The 19,726-nt window shown below is 39.8% G+C and overlaps 1 protein-coding gene across 6 annotated transcripts in view; it reads right to left on the reverse strand.

The window, feature by feature from the left end:
* Nucleotides 1-19,726, reverse strand: part of LOC308098960 (NLR family CARD domain-containing protein 3-like) — a 189,232-nt gene that overhangs the window by 37,481 nt on the left and 132,025 nt on the right. For 5 of the 6 annotated variants that reach the window (XM_080447435.1, XM_080447433.1, XM_080447437.1 and 2 more), the window contains 2 exons: nt 11,552-11,621; nt 5,975-6,097 (listed from right to left, as the gene is read on the reverse strand). The gene's annotated coding sequence lies outside the window, so the exon portion shown is untranslated. The remainder of the gene's footprint in view (nt 1-5,974; nt 6,098-11,551; nt 11,622-19,726) is intronic. The other variant, XM_080447436.1, reaches the window with a different exon arrangement.

The following is a 19,726-nucleotide window of genomic DNA, read 5'->3' on the forward strand; positions in this document are numbered from 1 at the left end:
GGTTTGTTTCGGGTCGGGATGTACTGTGTGTTGTTTTGTTTTTTGTTTATTTGTTTTGGGATTGATGTGTCTGATAATCCCATGTGGGATGGGTCAGGGAAACTGTCCGGACACGAAAATAAAATTTTCATTCATTCATTCACTACTCCTTCCAATTTTATCAAAATTTCACGCAAATCGGTACACGATCTCTATAGTCATGTGATTACGACGGATGTGTTTGATTTTTCATATTCCATACTGATTGGCTAAGATTGACATCGAAAGTTTGCATTATTGGCTTGTTTTGAACAAAATTCCACAAATCATGAACGCACCGTCCAATTGCGCTCAAACTTTGCACGCACATTCACACTATGTTGAGGAACAAATGCCACCCTTTTAACATTGGCCTGTTATAGCGCCACCAACAGGTCTAATTTAGACCTGTTTGTTTTTATGTTTTTAACAAAATGCCTCAAATCATGAATGCAGTCAGTGTCCGATTGTCGTGCAAAGGCCTAAGAAGAAATGGCACCCTTTTCACGTTGGCCTATTATAGCGCCACCAGGAGGCCACAATAGCCTACCTGACCTGGCGGAGACCTGTGCTCCAAGGAGCACTTTTTCTAGTTATTTTTGTAATTATTTTGTTTTCACCAAGATATATTTTATTTCGACGAGCGGTCCGGAAGTGCTGGTCTGCCAGCTTCTGGCCGCTTCCTTATATGGTGTGTACCGGTAGAGAACTCACTAGCAGCTCTCAGAGTGTGATGCGCTCCCATGGGAGCAGACAGATGTTTGTAAGCAGCATGGTGCTGATTTAAGTTTAGTTTGTTTATTATTTCTTTGTATCTTTGGGCCTCCTGGACTTCATTCCCTTTGTGTCATTATGCAGCCAGCGAGGTAAAGTCATTTCTTAAGTGTATTTTCTTTTATATGTTTTATATAAGTTATATGTTATGTTCTGATCGTTGTTTATTGTTTGTGTGTTACCAGTTTTACGATGGTATATTTGAGACCAGAGTACTTGAATAAAACCACCAGTACCAGAAAACTACTGCCTCGTTTTTGGACCATAAAGGGAGTGACAGTAAAACTCGATGCATCCGATCCACGGCGGTCACCAAGTCACCCTGCGTGGAGGTCTACCAGACGGCAACCTCGCTTCAGGATCTGTGAGGAGCCCTGCCGAACCGGGACCAAGCGGCGGGCCGTCTCGACTCGCACTCGGCGTTCCACGGAGCTGCGCAGTGGACAAAGACCCTTTCGTCCGTTCGTGCCCAAAGAAACCAGCCACGTTGTTTGCCAGCTAAAGACATGCTGAGATTTGTTCATCAAGAAGACACCTGCAGGTTAGTGCACACAGCGAGTGTTCCAAAAAGGGAACTGTGAATGTGCTACTATAAAGGTAAATAAGAGACATTGAAAAGACTTTGGAAAGACATTTGAAAAAGGAAAAGGAGAAGAAAAAAAGTGCATTGTAATGCAAATGAATTGAATGAACTAAGGACATTTTATTTTATGTTGGTACAGGTTGATGGTCTTTAAAAATGTTGCATTCTGTCTTGGGTCGCAAGGTGGACAAGTGTAATCAAGTCACCAAAAATGTTGACCATGATGCTCATGTCCAGAAAGCTGCAGCTGAGTTTGCAGCCACACAAACTGTTCTAAAGATTATGGCAGAACAAGAGCAACATCATCAATCACCTCACTAGTAAACAGTCTATGGAGGAAATCAAGCGAGAACTTCAGCGTTTGGAGGCACTTAAAAGGCTAAATGCAGCACAAGCTTTACTGCCTAGAGAAATGAACTGTGGGGAAGAACCCCAGCCTTTTGAACAAAGGACAGGTTGGAGTAAGCTAAGTTACGGTGGGACGAGTCCATGCAACCAGCACAAAGAAGTGAGCAAGAGGAAGCAACAAGAGGCTCAACAAGAGAGCAAAAAGATGTTTGCTTCCATTTCTTATGAGCTCAACAAGGCTGCAGCGTGGACATAGGAAGCAGTTCCACCAGCAAAGCAGTTTGTCAAGCAACCTAACCTGCGGTCAAGAGCCTGGTCGCTAAAGGCACCCTGGTTCAGCTCAAAGGCACAGGTGCTTCTGGCTCTCTCAAGATGAACATGGAGGCAGAAGTGGTGAAGAAGCCTGTTGCTGAGAAAGCAGTTAAAGCAAAGAAGCCTGTTGCAGCCAAGAAACCTGCAGCGGCTAAGTCACAGAAGAAAGTTAAGAAGCCTGCTGCCAAGAAAATAGAGCTAAAGGCCTGAATAACGCCACCAAGAGCCCCAAGAAACCAGCAGGGAGCAACAAAAAGCCAACAAATGCAAGGAAACCAACACCTAAGGATCACAGAAATAAAGTAAGGAACAGGAAAGGAAAGCGGAAATTAGGCTTCAAAAAGGAAGGAGACAACAAACTTTAAGAAGCACAGGAAAAAAAGGATTCTCTTAACACTTGCATGACTAAGCTATCAATATGACCGATTTTGAGAATTTAAAGTGGATTATCTTCTCTCATGAAGCTCTGAGAAAGTTCCCCTTTCATGACTTTTCCTAAATATATGTTTCAAATCATCTCCGTTTTTTTTTTCTTCTGAAACGTATTATAAATATGAAATATATACCATATATACCATCCCAAACGTTATATTTCGGCTAAATTGACCGCTCTCCCTCTCTCTCCCCCAGGGAAGAGCAGTTCACACCTCTAGACCCCCCGCAGAGCGGCCCGTAGACGAGCTGCAGCAGCGAGTCTATGCGAGTCGATGTTGCCATGTCTGCTTATTATAAGCGACTTTGGGCTTGTTTTTCGCGTCTTTCTATTATTATTAATATTATAATTATATATATAATTACATTATAATGGTAATACTTTTCTACTCCACTACAGCTCAGAGGCAAATCTTGTACTTTTACTTCACTACAACTATTTGAAAACTTTAGTTACTAGTTACTTTGCAGATATAAATATATTTTCATACTTGTTTAGATTAGAGCTTCATGCATTTTTATTAGGTATATATTTATATAGAAAGGTCTAACCAGGGACTGGTGTTGCAAATTAGCCTCGGCTATTACCCCAGCATTCATGCCTAACTGTTTTCTCAGGGCACAACGACGCATGCAGTAACATTTTCATAGACCTAACTTATTTCTCTCGCAAAATGTGGCGACCCATTTTACTTTCCCTTTCACTGCAAAGCGGTGGAAAAAGATAGGATCTACAAGCATACAGCTTGTCACGCAGCAACTGTTTTATGCTTGAAGATCAGATATTTTGCGCAGGATTGAGCACATTTGTGGAACATAGCATTGTGTTCACTTGTTGCACGGGAGGAGGAGAGGAGACGCGTTTGTCAGCGACGTGGACAGCTGATAGAATGAGAGCTTTACGCTCAGACAATAATGTGAATATTATTATTATGAATAATAATAATATAGGTTTGTCACTGGGTTGTTTACAAGTTACTATAGTTCGCTTGCTGCTACTAAATCGAAAGCAGCATTACATCACGGTCATATTATGACAGTCATGACGAAACTTCAACCTGTTTTTTGCACTTTCTCCATTTACAGCCCGTACATCTACATAAACGTTCGGATTTCAAATATAAAGTTTTTATTCCGTGGCCACGGATGTTACAATTTACTTCGGGTGGGTATAAGTACCCGTAACTTCTGTATTGTTCAATGAAAAGCATTTTAATCCGATTGGCGGTCATTTTCTCATAGAGTTATAGTGTATCAGAGTGCAATTACACCTCCCAACCGATAGGGTCACTTAGTTGAAAGCATGGAAAAAATACGGAGAAAATGGCCACCGATCGGATTTAAATGTTTTTTATTGGACAATACGGAGAATATGGGTACTTATGGGTTACCCGAATAGTAACATCCCTGGCCATGAGGTAAGCACTTTATATTTGAAATCTGAACGTTTGTGTAGATGTATGGGGTGTAAATGGAGAAAGTGCAAACCTTTTGTTAACTTATAACTCGATCTCTTTGTGATGAACGCTTGTGTTCAAGCATTGTGTTTTGTTCTCCACATCGATGTAGCGAAAATGTGTCCATATCACCTCTTCTCTTTCTCCCGAGCCCCGTGCAAAGCATTTTACCGTTTTATTTTGTAAAGTTTCGCTCTGAAATCTGAATCCTCCTGCCATTCATTTGACGGTGTGACTCTGTGTGAGTGTGTGTGTGTGCGTGCGCGGCTGCAACTTTAAAAGGGGGTGTGTGTGTGAGTGAGGAACAGCATGCCCTGCGCTGCTTATCAAAGGAGACAGGGAGTGACAAAATCATATAATAAATATATGATATAATATTTCGTCTCGTCTTTGTTCGTGAACTAAAATGACCATAGAGTTTAGTCCAGTCTTTATTTAGTGAACTACATTTTCGTCTCGTCTTTATTAGTCAACGAAATTGCATAATGATTTAGTCCCAGTTATTGTTTATTCATGGGTGGTGGTCTCGTCTCGTCTTCGTCCTTTGAAAAATGTGCGTTGACGAACATATTTCGTTTCGTTTTCGTTAACGAAATCAACACTGCATGGAAGTAAAAATGAGATCCCCACATACACAAATCACAAATCATGATGACATATAGGAGACAGATAGAAATACACACTAGCCTACTGCCTACACTTTCATAGACCTGCCTGCTTATTTCTCTCTCAAAATTTGGCAACCCATGTTCAACTCTCATCTTTTTAGAAGACAATGGAACCCCCCACTGTTTGGGGGAGAAAGTGTGAACTAGTCTGGAGAACAGAGGGAGACAGTGGCCAATAGGATAGCCTGATTTGGGGATCAAAATGATCTTTTTTCAGGCTTGGTGGAGGAGTATGAAACCTCAGTCATGCGAGTGTTAAGAGGTGCTAAGGTGGGAGGAAAAAATAGTAGACCACCTGATTAGAAAGAGCTTTAGAGGTTATTGTTGTTATATTCCTTAAAAGAACGCCATCCTTTAAGGGTAAGGTCCTATATATTTTGTGATGTTTATGTATTCATTTTTGTTATTGTTTGGAGGGTTCAAATGTTGATGCTTTCAATTTGATGTATTGTGATTGATTGATTGACGGGTCTGTCCATGACTGACGTACCATATAATGTGCGGAAGTTGCCGGCCCTCGGGGGGAAAAAACGACAGGGAGTCCACAGGAGACCTGGTTTAGTTTGATTAAGTATTTGTCTATTCCTCTAAAGCTATTGGTGGAAAATAGCAAAGGCCACATTAACTGTCAATACTCACCGTTAAAAGGGAAGAGCCACGGGGCATTCTTCTGACTAGTGAGATCGTTTTATATTTTGTTTATATCCAGCATGGATATATGTTTGTTTTCTCCGTGTAGATCTGAGCTTTTCCTTTGGATTATACCGCTTCTGGAGTGGATTAAGTGTCTTTTGGATTTCTTTTGGATTTACTTTTTTCGTGCTGTTTTGGGGAGCGTTTGGAGACGCTACACGGAACTATATTGGAACAATAGGAGCGTGCGTGCGGACGTGAACGAGACTACATTTGTACAATGCATGTATTATTTTCCTGTCATTGATTTAAAGTAGATAAAAGGGTTAAACTTGACCACAACGTTCGTGCTTTATTTCTGGCTGTGTTTATTTGCTGTTTATTTATTGAAGTGCACTGCTTTCAGCCTAATCAATTGTATCTGTAGAGATCATTCACAACCCGTGATTTAAACAATAGTAATAGTCAAATATATAATATCTGACCGTTACATATGGTGGCCCATACAGGGAATGATTTAAATTGATTTTGTTTTGTTTGTTTTGTATTGAACAATATGGCAGAACACCCAGTAGATACAGCTGAAGTTATCTCTACTCCATCGACTCCAGTGAATAAAAATATGCCTGTATTTGGAGAACCAGATTTCACTGCAGGACCTTTTGTCACAAGGAGAAATCCTACTGATGAAATATCCTCTTTATTGAGTGATTTGTACATAGAAAATGACGGTCAAAAAGTTAAAGCACCTGTTGAAAATGACGATGATGATGATGATGATGATGATGATGATGATGATGATGATGACGATGATGACGATGATGACGATGATGATGATGATGATGATGGGGTTGAGGCTGAATCAAATGTTACTGGTGACAGACAGGGAATACAGTATGTTACCCAGGCTGATTTTGGGCAGCTTAAAGACTTAGTGAATCACCCCTGGAAGAAACTGCAATCACTCAATGGTAATAGTATTTGTAGTAGATAACAGTAGCACAATTAAAAATGTGCACCCTATGGCCAGAAAAATAATGAAATCTGTGTGTTTGACTAGGGTTTGACTGGACTGCTGCATTACTACAATGACCATAATGCTTTGGTGCACTGCCCCTCCTTGTGGGGAGGGGAGGTTGCATGTGGGTGTGATCTCCAACAACAACATACAAACAGCATGCCAGTGTTGCCATGTCTGCTTATTATAAGCGGCTTCTTTCTAAAATGTAGTTGATATTTGGGCTTGTTTCCAAATGTTTTGATTGTTGTTTAAATCAGTGGTTCTCAAACATGTTCATGTATTTTTCCACAGACCCCCATCTGAAATTATAATTTGTGCCAGGGAGCCCCTAACAAATATGCGTCAAAAATATTCCACATTTTGCACTTTTTCCCCCTCAAGATTTTTTTTTAAATAGCAGATCTACAAGCTCACAATGGGTCGCGAAGCGTTGCGAGCTTGTAGATAGGCAATTTTCAAATATATAATATCCCATGTCTAGGTAAAGTGCTCTTGGCCTAGTTATCTTCTTTTGGGCTTGTTTTCATAGACCTGGTTGCTTATTTCTCTCACAAAATCTGGCAACACTGGAAGTCAGAAGAGCTGAAGAACGTGTACCTCGCACACGTTCATCTAGTTACATATATGTCCAAGGATTCGTTAGTGATGTCACATCACTGACAAATCCTTGGTATCTTTATGCAGTTCTACTTCCGTGTCGCATAGTAGTGACATCACTGTCGAATCCTTGGGATTGTGATCCTTTACCAGCGCCGCCACTCCACGCTGTATTTTTTTTTTCACGCTTGCGCTTATTAAACACTAAACAGGATTATTATTTCATGTCAACATTCAAGTACAACTATCAGAAGATAACTCAGGTAAAGTAATGCCTCACTCTGCAAGGGGGGTTGCCCGCTGGCCGCAGCTAATGGGAGTGGCCGAGTGGGGAATGAAGGTTGAACAAAGTGTTACGGACACCCCTTGGGGCTGTCTTTGGAGCTGGTCTGACTGAGACGCGTCGAGACAACATGTAGTGCGGAAAGGAATGAGACGTAAATAACGTCACGAAATCTTCGAAGATTACTAGATATCTAAAAACACAGATTATACACCAAAAAAAACAGGATCTTGTTTATTGAGTCCTAAACTTCATTAAAAGAAGATCTAGTTGCAAAATCGGCGAAATGTCCCTTTAAAGGTGAGGTGAATTCTCTGAAGGAACAGGTGATTAATGTACATGGAGGACAATTAATGTACATTAATGTACAGGAGTACAAACATGTACTCCTGTATGATAAAATCATATTAATGTATGATAAAAATCATCTTTGTTACTTTAATTCTGAGTGGAATAATACACCTATTATTCTATTTAATGTTACACACTCTCAGAGAGAGAAATAAATGACATAATTACAGTTTTATTTTATCAAGTCATTGCATGTTTTAAAAGACAGAAGGTTTTAATAAAACTGAATGTCTTTCATAGTTTGAACAAGGAATAAACACATTGATATGAATTGTGCTCATAAAAACCTTACATATGAATGTGTGACTGAACAGCATTTCTTTGTAACCAAAGACACTTTGACTGTCCCTGAAATAAATCAAATTATTATTCAATGTCTCTGGAAATGAACATTCTGAATTTAAGCTGCTTTTAAACATAACATCGTCTGTCAGGTGGAAACATCATATGTGTCCAAAACTGTTCCTTTTTCATTATTATTTTAAAAACGCTTTTAAATGATGAAAATAGACAATCTACAAGCTCACAGTGCGTTTCTTCCTGGTGCGTTCTGAGCTTGTAGATCTTCTATTTTCACTACTTTAGTGTGACACACTTGTATGATGAAGCAGGACATTAATTTACAGTTTAAATATAGAGATACAAGGTTTCTGTCTGACAGTGACCATATTCTGTCTCATTAATGATCTTATTTTTATTCTTTATGTTTTAGGATGTCATTTATCAAAGCACATCATGTCTGTCAGTTACATCACAACTAAACTATATCAATACATCATTATAATTCATCTCCATCAAAGACCTATTTTATATGTTTTATTTACAGGTCTTATGTGGTAATTAAGTAGAAAGTATATAAAGTACTTTTACTACAATTATTTGAAAGCTTTAGTTACTTTTATATAGTTACATTATTATTACAAAACGCACATTAACCACTTCAGCCCTATTACTATGTACTTTGGCTATTTGAAAATAGCAGATCTACAAGCTCACAACGCGCTGCACAGTGACGCGCTGTGAGCTTGTAGATCTGTTCTAGGTTTCTGACTGTTTCTGACTATACTGTATGTTTCAATGTGCTTCTATTTCCTGTTCAGTGCTCACATCCGGTCTAAAGCCCGCCTACTGTATCCGCTCATTTCCATCACACACAGGGTGCATCCACACATGTACGTCAAGTTGACGCTCTGAAGTCGGAAGTCCCATCCACTCCCATGTTAAGTTAAAAACCGGAAGTTCCGGCCCGACGTGCGTCTGAAGTGCATATCCGGGTTCCGGTTTTCATTGAGTAACGGCCAAAAATGGCCGGAACCGGAACAAGGGCTTGCGACCCTAGCGTCAACTTGATGCACATGTACGTCAAGTTGACGCTAGGGTCATTTTTGGCCGTTACCAAAGATTGTTAATATAGGAAGATACACAATCTCCATTGGAGCCACTAGAGGCGAAATAGTACACAAATCCTACAAATGGTCTCCTAGGTAAGCGTGGTTTGCTTCTCCGCCGACCATCCCACCACCCTCCCTCCCCTCTCCCTGGCTGACAACATCATGTGGATAATATGTATTTGTGTATTTTCTTCATTAAAGAAAATTAATGCTTTACATGTTTGAAAGTACACTGTTATTGGCAAAGATGCTTTTTAAGAAACACATAAAATTCCCCCCACAAACACACATTATTCAGTCTTATGCTAGATGTGTTCCTGTTTCTGCTCAACATTGTAACAGGGCCTTTTATTTATAAGGTATATATATTTTACCACTATAGACTATAGTGTGTTTAGCATGAATGTTTAACAAAATGTCATGATTCCCAAATCATACCCCATCAACCAAGACAGTTAAACATGGAAAATGTATATTATAAATAATAATTTATAAGATGTATTATTATTTTAATATAAAAATATTATTGAGCATTGGACACATTTTATTAAATTTTTGTCCATAATGATTTCACGTACTATGTTCAGAATCTCAGTTTATCAGTTTTTAGAGCATCTTATGGGAACAGAGCATAGATTTAAAATCTAATATAATAATAAAATATAATATAAGGGACAGAGCCCTCTATGTCTCGTCCGTCAGACTGAAGATGGACCGAGATGGACCCTCCAGATATCTTCCCCATCTCGCGAGAGTGTGTTGCTGGGATAGAGAAAAGTCGATAACAAAGTAGATTTTCTCCTAATTTGTGTCTCTAAAAAAAGCAATTTTAGTATGAAAATCTTATACGTCACAAGCCACATATTGTGTGGCTTGTGACGATTGGGTCCAATATTTAATTCAGTGACCATGGAGCTAAAGAATAGTTCAGAAGCTGTGTTCACGTTCACTCTATTGGAATCAATAGACTCCAACCTGCTTCCTGTCTCCTAAAAAGGCGCCCACTTACGTCACGCAGAAACGGGAAGTAAACCGGAGATCGTGAGTCTTGCTATTATAACTTGGCCGTTACTCAATGAAAACCGGAACCCGGATATGCACTTCAGACGCGCATCGGACCGGAACTTCCGGTTTTAAACTTAACATGGGAGTGGATGGGACTTCCGACTTCCTAGCGTCAACTTGACGTACATGTGCGATGCACCCACAGGGTGCATCCACACATAAAATGCAAGTTTGACGCGCAAGCCCTTGTTCCGGTTCCGGCCGTTACTTTGATATCTTCCAGGGCTTTGAGCAGCTGGTGGGCAGCGATGTTTTTTGGGATGTGTAGTTCTTTGACTAGTGCTATTTGTACAGTGAGGACTGAGGAATAAATAACACTACTAACTCAACATGAAAACATTATACATGTGCAATATAAAATATTAATATTATCCATATTATCCAGCAATATGAAAACATTAGTGCACCTTGACCAAATGAAAATTAACCACATGAACCCCAGGATGGGGGAACATAAGCCAAACATAGCCGATCTACAAGCTCACAACGTGTCACGCTGAGACGTGTTGTGAGCTTGTCGATCGGCTATTTTTGGCAAAGAGATTTGGTGTTGACAGAAAAAAGCGTCCATGAAATGTAGGTCCGTTTTTACTGAGAATAGAGGTTAGGCTACATTACATCAATAATTATGAATGACAGATTCATATGAATTCAAAAGTTTTGCCACTAGATGGCGACCTAAGACCATATAATGGAGCATTGTATGTTAAGCAGAGAGACTTCCTTCATAATCAGTAACTTCCAGCAAACGTATATTTTAATGTTCTTATTAATAATCTTATTATTAACATTAAATTACATTTGCTGTTATAAAATGTGCACCATGTCAATATGTCAATTCTACAGTTGTATTAATTATCATTGTACTATCAGTGGTGGAAAAAGTACTCACATTTTGTACTACGACGAGACCAACGTTAGTTTGGTCTCCTTTTAGTTTGCTTAAATGTGTTTTCTTTATTGCTTGTCAGAATTAACTTACTTGTTAACTATGTTATTCCCTTAAATGATTTTTTTTAATGTTTTATTTTACCTTACTTATATATTTTATGCTCGAACATACTGCTGTTCAGCACTTTGTAACTCATGTTTTGAAAAGTGCTATATAAATAAAGTTATTATTTTATCATTATGTAGCCTACTTAAACCCTCTATTCTCAGTAAAAATAGACTTACATTTCTTGGACGCTTTTTTCTGTCAACCCCAAATATTTTTACCCAAAATAGCCGATCTACAAGCTCACAACGCTTCGTGCTGCTACGCGTTGTGAGCTTGTAGATCGGCTATTTTAGGCTTATGTTCCCCCCATGCTGGGGTTCATGTGGTTAATGCTATTCATATAATAATATAATTGTGTTTTCATTTGGTCAAGGTGCACTAATGTTTTCATATTTCTGGATAATATGGATGATATTAATATTTAATATTGCACGTGCATAATGTTTTCATGTTGAGTTAGTAGTGTTATTCTTCTGTTCTCACTTGTACAAATAGCACTAGTCAAATAACTACACAAAACAAGCCCAAAATATGGCCAAATATTCCTAATAAAAAATATTAGATGTAGGTCTATAATAATGTATGTTTTGGTTTTGTATTATAACATTACACACTTACTTGAACTGTCAGTCAATATGATTGACACTCCTCCCCAAAGCCACAGCGTCTCTGCATTTTCCCCAAAACTCTGGAAAAAAACAAGACAAAAGTCTCACTATTTAAACAGACTTGGCAACACTGGTTAAGACTATGAAGATTGTTTAGCATTACTTCAATAATAGTAATGATAATAATAATAATAATATTTTTGTTGCAGTAGTAGGATGAGTGAAGACTGAGAGAAGCTTGTTTGAGAAAACACGCCCCCTCACATATTAGAAGGACAATATCAGTCACTAGAAGCAGAGACGTGTGTTTTAATGAATATAACATGATTAAAATGTAGTTTGGAGTTACAATGGGTTTGTATAGGAAGGGGGCGTGTCTGATAAAATGAATATCAAATATCTAAATATTGAATCAAGCAACTTATAAACTGTGAAACACAGAATCCTGAGTCGACGTTAAAATGATCCTAAACATGTTTGAAAGAGAAATAGTTTAGATAAGTTGTAACTGTTGCTTGTATTAACTGTTAAGTTCACTTATGATAATATACTGGCTCCTCAGTTACTCAAAGTAGCCAACTATGTCTGTCTGTCTGTCTGTCTGTCTGTCTGTCGGCAGACACACACCTTCACTGATGTAGTATCTGATCTGAACCAAATGGACCCTTACAGGTCTGTAACTCTGAGAGTGTAACAAATGGAACACATGTACACAATAGAACACATGTACACATGGAACACATGTACACAAATAGAACACATGTACACATGGAACACATGTACACAAATAGAACACATTTGAAACAGTTGCGTGCATTAACATGAGGATAAAGGAAACATTCAGTCTAAATGTCCAGTTTGATAACAACTTGAAAACAACTACTGTGCCAGATAATCACCAAGAGAGTAAAAAAATAAAACACGTTTCAGTCATCATTTGTTGTTTCTCATAAGCGTGCATCTGTTGTCTGTCAACAACACAGTAGTCTGTGCCTTGACTTCAGTGCGCTGACTCTCTCCCCACCCGCCCCCCCACCCCCTTGCGCTTCAACTACACGCCAAAAGGCCGGTCGCAATGCAGACAGACAGACAGACAGACAGACAGACAGACAGACAGACAGACAAACAGACAGACAGACGTGGGGAGCAGACTGATAACCTCGTCCCATTGGCTACTGTAAACGCCAGTCAATATGTGTGACATGTCCCGCCTTAGCTGTTGCCAGGCAACATGTCTGCTCAGTGTGTTGAAACTAAGCTCACTTCCTGTTGTCTGTGATGACAGGAAGCAGCTTCTCTACAGTCAGCCTAGCGGGCCGGGCAGACGCCTGGGACGCGCATGGGAGCCAAAATGTGTGACACTGTATAATGTTATTGAGGGTCTAAACAGAGGCATGTATAGTTTCTGACAGTGTTGAGCACATTGTGTGTGTGTGTGTGTGTGTGTGTGTGTGTGTGTGTGTGTGTGTGTGTGTGTGTGTGTGTGTGTGTGTGTGTGTGTTAGTGATATGGCCCCTCCCATGCAGTACTCCTTCACTGAAAAACATAACTGACACCTATCAATCATACAGCTCTCCCCTCCCCTCCCCCCCTCCCCTCTCCTCTCCCAAAAGTCAAAGAATACCCATAACGCAGAATGCCCCAAGTTTTCAAATGTATAAAAATCCTTCTCTACAAGCTCACAATGCGTCACATCGCAACACTTTGTGAGCTTGTAGATCTGCTCTTTTCAAATGGCCGAAATGTATAATGGGCTGAAGTGGTTATGTATTTTTGCAATAATAATCACAATCTACAAAGTAACTAAAGTTTTCTAATAAGTGTAGTGGAGTAAAAGTATAATATTTGCCTCTGAGATGTAGTGGAGTAGAAGTAAAAGTACTTTTTTTATGTCCAATGTATTTGTATTTAAGTTCATAAAGTTAACACAAGTATAACTAAATGCATTAGAAATTAAATAAAACATGTTATTTTTCAGGATTCTAATTGAAAAATAGCCAAAGAAATCTGAAAAAGCAAAAACAGCAGATCTCCAAGCTCAAAATACATGCGTTTTGAGCTTTTTAAGATTTGCTTTGAGATTTTTAATGTAGCGGGGAGCGGGTTTATAAAAAGGTTGGAGCGCTACTCGGAGCGAGGACCGCCTGCCGCTCCAAGACACTGGGGGGCCGCACACCGCATGTTTGAGCATGCCCGCTCGCACGGACTCAGACACACAGACATCCAGAAGTGCACAGAGCACGTCCTTCAGCAAGATTTCATTCAAATGTCCACTTTTTTGTCTTTTTTTGTGCTGCTGAGCGGCCTGGTCTGAGCGGAGTGCAGAGCGAGAGGTGAGCAAATCAACGTGAGCGACGAGCGACGGGGAGCGGTGTGGGGGGGGGGGGGATCAACATGAGCTGATAGCGAGTGTGACAACAGCTCCCTGGAGCCACGAGTGGCATTTCCCCCCCGCTCCACTCACATGCTCTGGTGGGGGGAGTTTGTTCCACAGCTCTGGGGCCGCCACCACAAAAGCACGGTCAGCTTAGTCTTCCTGGGGACCAGCGTGAACCCCAGAGCCTCTAAAGATTATTATGAGGAAATAACAGGAGTCACACATGAGTGACACATCGCTGACAAAGCTGCACTCAGATCACATTCATTATATTCCAGGGTTAGGTTAGGGTTTGTACCTCTAATATCTATTTGGTACAAATTATCAGATCCAGGGCCATCAACTGTGACCTTTTTGTCAAGATACAATAATATTCAGCTTCAAAGATTAGGACATGGAGCTCACTTTAAACTGAGGCCATCTGTTCTATAAATAATAAATGCATAGAGTAACTGTCATGAAGGCCGTTTTGATTACAGTGATTACACATATCTTTTCATCAGATTATAAGTAACATCTGGTGATATGACACAATACCTTACATGCTCATTCTGCATGCATACAGTTGACATAGAAAGCAGAACATTCTCTCTGTTCAGTGTATGTTTGTACAGAGACCTGCAGACATTAGCTCCAATCCTGTGGGTGCCGGGGAGCCCGAGCACCCAAGGAGAAAACCGAGCACCTACAGGAAATGTGTCGGTCGGATGACTATCGTGTGATGCTTTGTGCACAGGATGCACGTTCAAACTCATTCAAACTCTCTCCCTGTAATCTGCAAAGTCCTTATACCAGTTATGATTTCATCATCAGCCAATAATCAAATTGTATGACTTGAAATGTAGTAAAAAAAATGTCTTTTTGCACACCTACTGGGACAGGTGCGTAGGAGCAGGCAGCCAGTGCATGAGACAGGAAAGAATGGTGATGGCGCACACCGTCTTCACTTACAGCAAAAAAGTATTTTATTGCGAGTACAATGTTTCCAACTGACATTCATCAGGCATTTCTGATTAAGGAGTTAAAACTTGGTTGATGTGTGTGTGACTTGTTGTTGAGTACCCTACCCACCCAACATAAATCTGCATCCATGCCTGCAGAGATGGTGGTTGCAGAGAGGCAGGTGTTGTTTGCAAGGCATGTGGTTCTTTGTGACCACTTCCTCTGCTCTCATGAGAGCAGAGGAAGTGGTCACAAAGAAGAAGCTGTTATCTGCAGTTTCATTATGTACCCACACGCACAACCGTTAACTTCACCGTGTCAAAACAAGATGGCGCCGACATGCACAGCAGTGAACTTCACCCTGTCAAAACAAGATGGCGACAGACAAGTCCACTTGCTTGGTCTCCACACAAACAACCTTTGATTTCCTATACGAACACATCAGGTCACAATTCATGTCAGATCCTGTGTCTAGGTGAGACATGACCTTTGACACAATCTAAATGTCTCAATAGAAGAGCAGTATTAACATTGTATTAATCTCTCAAGAACAGATTCTGCACTGCGTTGGAATCTGTCGGTGAGGTTCGTCATAACGTGTGCGCATGGGCGTGCCTTCAGATCAGGAAGCAGGCCGCGCTTTATAGTAGGGGGTGCTAAGTGAAAATTCGTTACGCGGCGGATAAAAGCATAACATTTGGCACACATGTCCCTTGGGTCATCCTAAGACATCCTAGAAGGGGTGCCCAAAAAAATCTGAAACAGGAAGTGAGTTATTGACCAAATTGAAAATGGCCGCCTAGTGTTGTCGATTGACTCAAAAGACAACTAAAGAATCTCCAAAAAGCATAAAATGTGGCACACATGTCCCTTGGGTCATCCTAAGACATCCTAGATGGGGTGCCCAAAAAAGTCTTCAACAGGAAGTGAGTTATTGACAAAATTGAAAATGGCCGCCTACAGTGTTGGCGATTGGCTCAAAAAGCCTATAGAATCTCCAAAAAGCATACGATTTGGCACATATGTCCCTTGGGTCATCCTAACACATCCTAGAAGGGGTGCTCAAAATAATCTGAAACAGGAAGTGAGTTATTGACTAAATTGAAAATGGCCGCCTACAGTGTGAAAGATGATGCAAGATACCTAAAGAATCTCATAAAAGCATGAAATGTGGTACAAATGTCCCTTGGGTGATCTGAACGCATCCTACAAGGGGTGCCCAAAGAGGTTTTAAACAGGAAGTGACCGCCTAAAGCAGTTGAAACAAAAGAAAACATAAAGGGACGTCATAAAAGTGTACCATTTGCTACGTACATTGAGTGCTTCTTAATATATCCTAGAAGGGGTTATTTATTTGTTTGTTTGCTTGTTTATTAAACTTTTTAGGAAGGGACCATGTTGAAGAAATTCTAAATGGCTGTTTAAACAGTTGACCACGGCAGTGCGACAGGTTATGCAGTGCATAACCTGCCTTCTGTTTTCATTTCTACATCATCTTATTTATTTTACTTTCTGCATTATTTCTTTTATTTTACTCTTTGAATCTTCTTTATTTATCTAACTCTCTACATATTCTTATTTATTTTACTCTCTGTATCTTATTTATCTTCTTGCTGGTTTTACACTCTATCTTCTCATGTATTTTCTTCTTGATCATTACTGTTTTTTTGTGATTAGTGTTTAGTAACTACATGTATTCATGTGTGCCATTTCGCAATTACCAGCACATTGGCATAATGCTCTGCAAGGTAACCCAGCATCGTGGCATCTACACTTTCTCGAACAGAAGGGCTCAGCTTTGCAGCCACACTTGAGTTCTCTACAAACTTTGGCAGCCTCTGGCAAGAGTGTCCATAAAGGTGTCCACGAATCAACGACTTTAATCCATCCATATTTGTCAGGAGATGGTAGAGATTGCATAGCTTTCAGGCTTCTGGACCAAATGCCAGATTGGCAAACTGCTCGATTTGAATGTTGTAGCAGTGCAGCCCGTGGGGGAGGAGTGTTTTCCATTGAGAGACTACCCCTTAAGATGCATTCAGATCACCCAAGGGACATTTGTACCAAATTTCATGCTTTTATGAGATTATTTTTTATGAGTGTCTTTTGCATCATCTGTCAACACTGTACACGGCCATTTTCAATTTAGTCAATAACTCACTTCCTGTTTCAGATCATTTCAGGCACCCCTTCTAGGATGTCTTAGGATGACCCAAGGGACATGTATGCCAAATTGTTGCTTTTATGAGATTCTTTAGTTGTCTGTTGAGTCAATCGACAACACTGTAGGCGGTCATTTTCAATTTTGTCCATAACTCACTTCCTGTTTAAGATTTTTTTGGGCACCCCTTCTAGGATGTTTTAGGATGACCCAAGGGACATCTGTATCAAATGTCATGCTTTTATCCGCCGCGTAACGATTTGGCCATTTTTTGTGGTTAGCACCCCCTACTATTACCCAATCAAATGTAGTGGGCGGGATTCACGTGTCCGTCGATCCTTCCCCCCTCGAAACAAACCGAAACTAATTTAACAATAGCGTCCGCGGAGCAGACAAAACCACGGAAAGATATTCACATTTTAACTTACTCTTTCATCATAGAAACAAGTGGGCTTATAACCAAAACGATCCATGTTCTCTGGGAGAAGTGGTGTTAGTGTTCTGTGTAGAAATATTGTTAGTGGGAATGAAAACATAGTCGCACCAACCGGAAGTGATGCGCTGAAGGCATACACAAACACCGGTTTCCTTGCGCTCTGGTGTTACATTTTCTTCCGCCCAGAGCCAACAGACATAGAACAAACAGCAGAGGGCGCTGTTTTTCATTTTCAGTTGGCGATGGGTTCCCAGATTGACATTGTATTAACATACTCTACCATACAGATTGTATAAGTTATATTGTATTAACATACTCTACCATACAGATTATTTAAGTTATATTGTATTAACACACTCTACCATACAGATTGTATAAGTTATATTGTATTAACACACTCTACCATACAGATTGTATAAGTTATATTGTATTAACATACTCTACCATACAGTTTGTATAAGTTATATTGTATTAACATACTCTACCATACAGATTGTATAAGTTATATTGTATTAACATACTCTACCATACAGATTGTTTAAGTTATATTGTATTAACATACTCTACCATACAGATTGGACAACATTTTATTTTATTCATTAAAAAAGAGTTACATAGTGCCTCTTGAAATAGATCATATCATTCATGCAGCTCTGCTCTCCTCTCCTCCTCCCCTCCCCTCCCCTCAGACTATTGGTTCCTATTTGTCATGTCAAAGGGGAAATGTATTTGTCTCTTCAGCAACTCTGCAGAGATGGTGAAGAAAGGGAACTTTGAAAGACTCTTTCAGACAATGCACACATGTGACTAGATTTTTACAGCTAAAAAGTGAAGTGAGAAAAACTAATAAGGAACTGAAGCTCAACCATGTGAAGCCAACATGAAACTTGATCCAGTGTCATGAGTATTTTAACAGTTACATCAATCATTGTCGCATTATTATTTGATGTGCATAAAAACTAATTTATAATCAATCTGTCCTTTATTATTCACCTTAAACTAGTGACTAATGTAGTCAGTTTTATTTTCATTAAATTATTCGCTTATTATTTGAATGATCAGTTATAAGACATAAAAATTTAGTTGATTTTCTCTTTGCTAAAATACTTCTCACCAGTCATGATAAATGGTAAAGAAGTGGAGGCCCAAAATGTTGTCCACCCTACATAGAGTTCTCTATACAGAAGGTCCAGGAGTCCTGGACATCCACACAGGACAACTAAACTAAACACAAATGGACCCTTACAGTTCTGTCATCCCCAGTGCACTCTAAGAGTTCTGGGGTCCAGGGTGTGATGTTTACCAAACTGGAGGTCTTTGATATAAGACAGACAGACAGACAGACAGACAGGCAGACAGACAGACAGACAGGAAGACAGACAAACAGACAGACAGACCTTCATTGTTCGTACGATTTAGATTAGATTTAGTCAAAGTGTTTAAACACTGACACAATAACCTTTATAATACACACCTCACTGTGGGGGGGTCAACTACACACACTGTGTGGGGGGGGGGGGGGGGTTACCTACACACACAGTGGGGGGGGGGGTCACCTACACACACTGTCAACAAAGCTCTGGTGAGTTGTAAGATATAAAAGTGGAGTTGATTTTCACGCTCTTTGCTAAAATACTTCTCACCAGTCTTGATAAATCATAAAGAAGTGGAGGCCCTCCACCCTTACATAGAGTACTCTATACCATACATGGGCAACTGGCGGCAGACCTTGATATTAACCGCAGGTTAATATCAGAATACTGATATATTATTGATTTCAGCTGTTATGATTCCAAACATGAGCCGCTTCAATTACGTCTATATTAGTAGCTTAATGACTAGTATTAACATTCTATTGTCTTTTTTATGTCAAATGTATTTGTATTAAAGTTCATAAAGTTAACGTAAGTATAACTAAATATATTTAAAATTAAATACAAATGTTACTTTTCAGGATTGCAATTCAAAAATAGCAGATCTACAAAACGTGTCACAGTGCGACGCGTTTTGAGTTTGTAGATCTGCTATTTTTGCGTGACATCAAATGGTAAAGTACGGCATTAAATTACGGAAAAAGTTAAAATACGGAGATAAGAGGTGTCTGCACACACACACACACACACACACACACACACACACACACACACACACACACACACACACACACACACACACACACACACACACACACACACACACACACACACACACACACACACACACACACACACACACACACACACACACACACACACACACCATCTGATCT

This window comes from Gymnoscopelus braueri (genome assembly GCF_963280865.1).
Source record: "Gymnoscopelus braueri genome assembly, chromosome: 13".
Lineage (NCBI taxonomy): Eukaryota > Metazoa > Chordata > Actinopteri > Myctophiformes > Myctophidae > Gymnoscopelus > Gymnoscopelus braueri.